The sequence below is a fragment of the Taudactylus pleione genome, unplaced genomic scaffold, assembly GCF_031769625.1.
Source record: "Taudactylus pleione unplaced genomic scaffold, aTauple2 ptg000760l, whole genome shotgun sequence".
Classification (NCBI taxonomy): Eukaryota; Metazoa; Chordata; class Amphibia; order Anura; family Myobatrachidae; genus Taudactylus; species Taudactylus pleione.
The window spans coordinates 4,420,785-4,429,254 of NW_028285162.1; positions in this window are offsets into that span (position 1 = coordinate 4,420,785).

Genomic DNA, 8,470 nt, shown 5'->3' on the forward strand with positions numbered 1-8,470 from the left:
TATTTTCTGTGTTTGTGAATTGTGTGCGCAGTAGCCGCACGTGCATCAACAAAGTAGTGCCAAGCGTGCACCTGTGTCATAAGTAAAGGGCCGGCTGGCTTGACCGTTAAGGGTGCTGTAACCCCCGAAAGTACACTCCAGTCCAAACCAAAAAAAAAATTATTTTCTGTGTTTGTGAATTGTGTGCGCAGTAGCCGCACGTGCATCAACAAAGTAGTGCCAAGCGTGCGCCTGTGTCATAAGTAAAGGGCCGGCTGGCTTGACCGTTAAAGGGTGCTGTAACCCCCGAAAGTACACTCCAGTCCAAACCAAAAAAAAATTATTTTCTGTGTTTGTGAATTGTGTGCGCAGTAGCCGCACGTGCATCAACAAAGTAGTGCCAAGCGTGCGCCTGTGTCATAAGTAAAGGGCTGGCTGGCTTGACCGTTAAGGGTGCTGTAACCCCCGAAAGTACACTCCAGTCCAAACCAAAAAAAAAATTATTTTCTGTGTTTGTGAATTGTGTGCGCAGTAGCCGCACGTGCATCAACAAAGTAGTGCCAAGCGTGCGCCTGTGTCATAAGTAAAGGGCCGACTGGCTTGACCGTTAAGGGTGCTGTAACCCCCGAAAGTACACTCCAGTCCAAACCCAAAAAAAAATTATTTTCTGTGTTTGTGAATTGTGTGCGCAGTAGCCGCACGTGCATCAACAAAGTAGTGCCAAGCGTGCACCTGTGTCATAAGTAAAGGGCCGGCTGGCTTGACCGTTAAGGGTGCTGTAACCCCCGAAAGTACACTCCAGTCCAAACCAAAAAAAAAATTATTTTCTGTGTTTGTGAATTGTGTGCGCAGTAGCCGCACGTGCATCAACAAAGTAGTGCCAAGCGTGCGCCTGTGTCATAAGTAAAGGGCCGGCTGGCTTGACCGTTAAGGGTGCTGTAACCCCCGAAAGTACACTCCAGTCCAAACCAAAAAAAAATTATTTTCTGTGTTTGTGAATTGTGTGCGCAGTAGCCGCACGTGCATCAACAAAGTAGTGCCAAGCGTGCGCCTGTGTCATAAGTAAAGGGCCGGCTGGCTTGACCGTTAAGGGTGCTGTAACCCCCGAAAGTACACTCCAGTCCAAACCCAAAAAAAAATTATTTTCTGTGTTTGTGAATTGTGTGCGCAGTAGCCGCACGTGCATCAACAAAGTAGTGCCAAGCGTGCGCCTGTGTCATAAGTAAAGGGCCGGCTGGCTTGACCGTTAAGGGTGCTGTAACCCCCGAAAGTACACTCCAGTCCAAACCAAAAAAAAAATTATTTTCTGTGTTTGTGAATTGTGTGCGCAGTAGCCGCACGTGCATCAACAAAGTAGTGCCAAGCGTGCGCCTGTGTCATAAGTAAAGGGCCGGCTGGCTTGACCGTTAAGGGTGCTGTAACCCCCGAAAGTACACTCCAGTCCAAACCAAAAAAAAAATTATTTTCTGTGTTTGTGAATTGTGTGCGCAGTAGCCGCACGTGCATCAACAAAGTAGTGCCAAGCGTGCGCCTGTGTCATAAGTAAAGGGCCGGCTGGCTTGACCGTTAAAGGGTGCTGTAACCCACAAAGTACACTCCAGTCCAAACCCAAAAAAAAATTATTTTCTGTGTTTAGCCGCACGTATATATCAAATCGATATAACATAAATGGAGGACCAAACTTTCTCCGATAAAAATAAAATAGAGAAAGATCAAGAACCACTTCCTCCTAGTGCTGAAGCTGCTGCCACTAGTCATGACATAGACGATAACATGCCATCAACGTCGTCTGCCAAGGCCGATGCCCAATGTCATAGTAGAGGGCACATACAATCCCAAATGGCAAAGTTCAGGAAAATGACCTTGAAAAAGACATTTAAATCAGCTGAAGAGAAACGTAAACTTGCCAATATGCCATTTACGACACGGAGTGGCAAGGAACGGCTAAGGTCGATCCCTAGTATGTTCATGACTAGTGGTTCAGCTTCACATGACGATGGAAGCCCTCCTCCCACTAAAAAAATCAAAAGAGTTAAGCTGGCAAAAGCACAGCGAAGAACTGTGCTTTCTAAGAAGATATCACAAATCCCCAAGGAGAGTCCAAGTGTGGTGGTGGTTGCGATGCCTGACCTTCCCAGCACTGGACGGGAAGAGGTGGCTCTTTCCACCATTTGCACGCCCCCTGCAAGTGCTGAAAGGAGCACCCACAGTCCACTTGCTGATATGCAAATTGAAGATGTCACTGTTGAAGTACAACAGGAAGAGGATACTGGTGTAGCTGGCGCTGAGGAGGAAGTTGGCGAGGAGGATTCTGATGGTGATGTGGTTTGTTTAAATCAGGCTCCGGGGGAGACAGTTGTTGTCCGTGGGATGAAAAAGCCCATCACGGTCATGCCTGGGCAGAAGACCAAACATTCCACCTCTTTGGTCTGGCAATATTTCTATCCAAATCCGGACAACAACTGTCTTGCCATATGTACCATATGTAAAGGTGAAATAAGTAGGGGTAGGGACGTCAACCACCTAGGAACATCCTCCCTTATACGGCACCTGCAGCGCGTTCATAAAAAGTTACTGTCAAGTTCAGAAACTTTGGCTAAGACCGTAAGCAGTCCAGGGACACCTAAATCCCGTTGTCCTGTTGTATCCAAGCGCCTGCAAACCACACCGTCAACTCCCTCCTCGTCAATTTCCTCCTTAGTTAGGATCGGAAGTAGTCCTGCAGGCCATGTCACTGGCATGACTGACTCTCCTATCCGGGATTCCTCCGGAGGATCCTGCATTGCTACGCCTACTGCTGCCGCTGCTGCTGTTGCTGCTGCTGGGAGTCGTTCATCATCCCAGAAAGGAAGTAGGAACACCACTACTTTTACTAAACAATTGACCCTCCAACAGTCCTTAGCGAGGAGGATGAAGTACGACAGCAGTCATCCTGAAGCAAAACGTATAACTGAGGCCTTGACTGCTATGTTGGTGTTAGACGTGCGTCCGGTATCCGCCATTAGTGCAGTGGGATTTAGACAATTGATGGAGGTAGTGTGTCCCAGGTTCCAAATCCCGTCTAGATTCCACTTCACTAGGCAGGCGATACCGAGACTGTACAGAAACGTCAGAAAAAGTGTCCTCAGTGTCCTGAAAAATGCCGTTGTACACAATGTCCACTTAACCACGGACATGTGGACAAGTGGAACAGGGCAGACTAAGGACTATATGACTGTGACAGCCCACTGGGTAGATGTATCACCTTACGCAGCAACAGCAGCAGCGTCACCAGTAGCAGCATCTCAGAAATGCCAGCTCGTTACAAGGCAGGCTACGCTGTGTATCACCGGTTTCAGTAAGAGGCACACCGCCGACAACCTCTTAGAGAAACTGAGGGAAATCATCGCCCAGTGGCTTACCCCACTTAGACTCTCCTGGGGATTTGTGATATCTGACAACGCCACCAATATTGTGCGGGCATTACATCTGGGCAAATTCCAGCACGTCCCATGTTTTGCTCACACAATAAACTTGGTGGTGCAGAATTTTCTGAAAAGCGACAGGGGCGTGCAGGAGACGCTTTGGGTGGCCCGAAAAATTTCTGGCCACTTTCGCCATTCAGCGACTGCGTGCCGAAGACTGGAGCGCCAGCAAACACTCTTGAACCTGCCCCGCCATCACCTGAAGCAAGAGGTTGTGACGCGGTGGAACTCAACCCTCTATATGCTTCAGAGGATGGAGGAGCAGCAAAAGGCCATACAAGCCTATACATCCACCTATGACATAGGCAAAGGAGGGGGTATGCACCTGACTCAAGCGCAGTGGAGAATGATTTCCGTGTTGTGCAAGGTTCTCCAGCCCTTCGAACTTGCCACACGTGAAGTCAGTTCAGACACTGCCAGCTTGAGTCAGGTCATTCCCCTCATCAGGCTTTTGCAGAAGCAGCTGGAGAAAGTGAAGGAGGAGCTAAGACGGAGCGATTCCGCTCGGCATGTGGGACTTGTGGATGAAGCCCTTCATTCGCTTTGCCAGGATTCCAGGGTGGTCAATCTGTTGAAATCAGACCACTACGTTTTGGCCACCGTGCTCGATCCTAGGTTTAAAGCCTATGTGGTGTCTCTCTTTTTGGCCGACACAAGCCTGCAGAGGTGCAAAGACCTGCTGGTGAACACACTGTCAGCTGAAGCGGAACGTGACACGTCAACGGCTCCTTCTTCATTTTCTCCTGCAACTGGGGCTGCCAGGAAAAAACTTAGGTATCCTAAGCAACCCGCTGGCGGTGATGCAGGGCAGGCAGGACCAAGTTTGGACATCTGGTCCGGACTGAAGGACCTGGCAACAATTTCTGACATGTCTACTGTCACTGCATATGATACTGTCACCATTGACAGAATGGTGGAGGATTACATCGGTGACAGCATCCAAGTAGGCATGGCAGACAGTCCATACCTGTACTGGCAGGAAAAAGAGGCAATTTGGAGGCCCCTGTACAAACTGGCTCTATTTTACCTGAGTTGCCCCCCCTCCAGTGTGTACTCCGAAAGAGTGTTTAGTGCAGCCGGGAACCTTGTCAGCGAAAGGCGTAGGAGGTTGCTTCCACAGAATGTGGAGAAGATGATGTTCATCAAAATGAATTATCAGCTCTTCCAGGGAGACCAGCCTCCAGAAGGTACAGAGGGACCTGTGGTGGTGGATTCAAGTGGGGACGAGTTAATACTTTGTGAGGATGAGGATGTACACACTGAAGAGGGTGAGGAATCGGTGGATGAGGAGGATGAGGATGACATCTTGCCTCCATAGAGCCAGTTTGTGCAGGGACACATTAATTGCCAGCTTGTTTTGTGGGGGCCCAAACGAACCAATCATTTCAGCCACAGTTGTGTGGCAGACCCTGGCGCTGAAATGATTGGTTTGTTAAAGTGTGCATGTCCTGTTTATACAACATAAGGGTGGGTGGGAGGGCCCAAGGACAATTCCATCTTGCACCTCTTTTTTTTCTTTGCATTATGTACAGTTTGGGGCCTAGTTTTTCAAACTGCCATCCTGTCTGCCACTGCAGTTTCACGCCTAGATGGGTCACGTGTTTGTGCCGCCCACTCGTGTCGCTTAGCATAGTCATCCAGCTACCTCGGTGCAACGTTTTGGACATAAAAACACTATTGTGAGGTGTGAGGTGTTCAGAATAGACTGGAAATGAGTGGAAATTAAGGTTATTGAGGTTAGTAATAGCATAGGAGCAGAAAAACCTACAAATTCTGTGATTTTAGCTGTTTTTATGCTTTTTTAAAAAAAAATACAGATCCAAAACACAAAACCCAGAACCCAAAACACGGAAGGGTGGTTTTGGCAAAACCAATCCAGATCCAAAACACGAAGAAAGATCCAGATCCAAAACCAAAACACAAAACACGAAAAGTGGCCGGTGCACACCCCTAATTTGAATGTATATATCTCTGTTTTTTTTAATATAACAGCTTCATAATGGGGGTAAGGTGCAATCAGGGAGATTGCTGGTCTCTACAGGGAGACAGAGAGATTGCTGCTATTTCAGGAGTCTCCCTGACAATGAGAGCCATGTGGCTAACAGTGACAAGTGTGTCCCACTGACAAGTAATGCAGCGAGTTACAAAATAATTCTAACACTTATTACTCCCAATCCTCATGTTTTAAAGGACAAATGTATAAAGTGGTATTTAGGAGAGTAAAGGCGGGTATCTACTACTAGATATACAAATGAGAGGACGATTACGACATTGCAATCGTGCTCTCGTTTGGATATCTAGTGATATGCCTAGAATGAACGTTCACTCGTTCAGTCTAGGCAGATCAAGACACGGACCTCTCTGCCGCTCATGTTGTGAGTGTCCAGCGTCATCAGGTTGTGACTGTTTGTTTCCTTTCCTGTGTATTGCAGAGAGGTCCGGCGGCAGCAAGAGAACAGTAGGTGCTTTCTATTGCTCCCCATACATGCTGAACCTGACGAGATCGTCAGGTTGATCAGCATGTACGGGCGATGATAGATGGCAAAAAACGACCAGCGGGCACGCGCATGGCTGGTCGTTTTTGTAATTTACATGCCCGATTTGCATGCAATTTGTGGGCGATTTGCGGGCAATTGCATGATAACAATGTTGTTATTGTGCAATCGCCTGTCAAAATCGCCTAGTGGATACCCCCCTTAACCTGCTCACGCTGGACCCAATAGAATATATTTTTTAATACTCGCTCAGGTGGTACCCTGATCCGCTCTTCTGATCATGTATTGGGAAAGCACATGTGCAGTGGAGCCATGCTTGGTATTTCTGTTCCACTGTGATAATTACTCTAATTATTAATAATTATCACAATGTAATTAAAGGCAAAAACAGGGATCCATTGTTCATGCGACAGACACCAAGCCTGCTTGGAAGACTTGAACGGGGCTCCCAGAATGGATGGATGTGCATTGCTGGACTCCTACCATGCCCCATAGCAGTCAACGCCACCTGCTGGTATGTCTACTATAGTGCATAACAGATAAACGTCTATTCTCTCTCTTTCACCCATGATGATTTCTACCTAGGAGTTGGCAAGCAATACGTACATGGACTGATTCAGAGCTGGAAGCAAGTTGGCTGCAATTACACTCACATTGCGTGCATGGAACCAAATGTGGTTAATCGTCTGTATGCTGAGTTATAAGCACCACTCTGCATAGCCCGCAATTCCTGATACTTAAGTGAAGAAAGTTTATGAGGCACATAAACTTTAGTAATTTAATTTTATGTTTTATGTGTTTTTAATATGAATGTAACATTAACTTCATGTTTTCTTTAAAATGTACAAAAAATTGATAAAGGAAACACTAGAAAAAATATTTTTAGAAAATGTATAGCAGGATATCATAGTTTGGGCAGAACTGCATTAATTAGTGATTGAGCCAAACATAAATCGAGTCCCTCCTAATTACATATATTGCTATAATAATATAAAGACAGTTTCAACAGACCATGTTTTCAGGATTTACTTAACTATGTACAGGTAAATGAATTAATCTTTCAGTTACTATCTCACTTGGAGGCAGATGTACTAAGCTCTGTAAAGTGATAAATTAGAAAGTGATAAACTATCAGCCACTCAGCTCCTGTTATGTTACAGACTGTGCTTGAAAAATGACAGTTAGGAGCTGATTGGCTGGTAGTTTATCACTCTACAGTTTATCACTTTCCAGAGCTTATGTCACACTGGGCGATACAGCCGATATGTTGTTCCAATTCGTCCAGAAACAACATATTGCACCAACATCATCTCAGTGTGTACCCAAGCTGGGTACACACTGAGATGATGTTGACACGACATGTAGTTTCTGGCTGAATCGGAATGACATATGCGTGCTCCTGCATGTCCAACCAGACGATATTGCAAGCGGCTCCATTGTAGGTAATGAAGGACAGAACAAGGTATTGTTCCATCGTTCATTACCTCGTTTTGAGGTGTGCCCAGGATCCGATATGTCGGCCCATCACTCAGTATGTACCCAGCTTTCGGGTGAGATGCCTTGGAGAGAGATAAAGTGGAGAAGTAGCCAAATGCAACCAAACAGCTTCTAATTGTCATTATTCAAACACAGCCTGTAAATGACAGTTAGGAGCTGATTGGTTGGTACTTTATCTCTCTCCACTATCTCTCTCCAAGACTTGATACATCTAATTGTCATTTCATAGACTGAGCTAGCTAAAGGACAGAAGCGGATTGATTGCTTTAGGCAATTTCTCCAGTGTATCTCTCTCCAAGGCTTGATCTCCCCCATAATGTCACAGAAAAATCCTTAAAACATCATCTGCTTATTGTATTTGATAAGATATTTTCCAGGCTACCTGAATGTGCCTAGATCTTCTTATGCCAGTAGTCCTAGTTATATAATCAATTAAAACTCCTTTAGCCCTAGTTTCTGATGCTTAAAGGGGTTTTGACCGCCATCCAGTATTTAGCAAACAGCGGTAAGCTTAACTTACACAGCTGCTTGGGAAGATATGAGTACACCAAATAAAGATGGCATTAATATATAAGGTCCCCATTGCTGCAAAAGGGAGCCCAGCAAAGCTGAATCCCCGCCAGGTTGATACACATGCACAAACTGCCACCGTGAATGCACATTTGACAGTAACCCATCATAGGCAGTGTTAGACTGCCTGCAACACAGCAGAGGATGCTGTGGAGGTGGGTGACACCACTGGACCTCACGGACTTCATCGGTCAGGTAAGTGATAGTACCAGCTGTATAACAGTATCAGTGCGAGATGCAGTGATACTAAAATAATCATGCTGCTGGTATTATTAGAGTCCTTAGATGTCTGTTTATTAATGGTGGTTAGAGGGCAATGGTAACTATCATATATTTATCACTGTTGCTATTTAACATCCTTGATGAGCCCTTGCGAAACTCCCCACCTAAACAACATCAGAGATTCTTTGACGGGTGGCGTAATGCTGTAGGGAAAAGAGGAAGCACTACTGTCCACATGTGGCA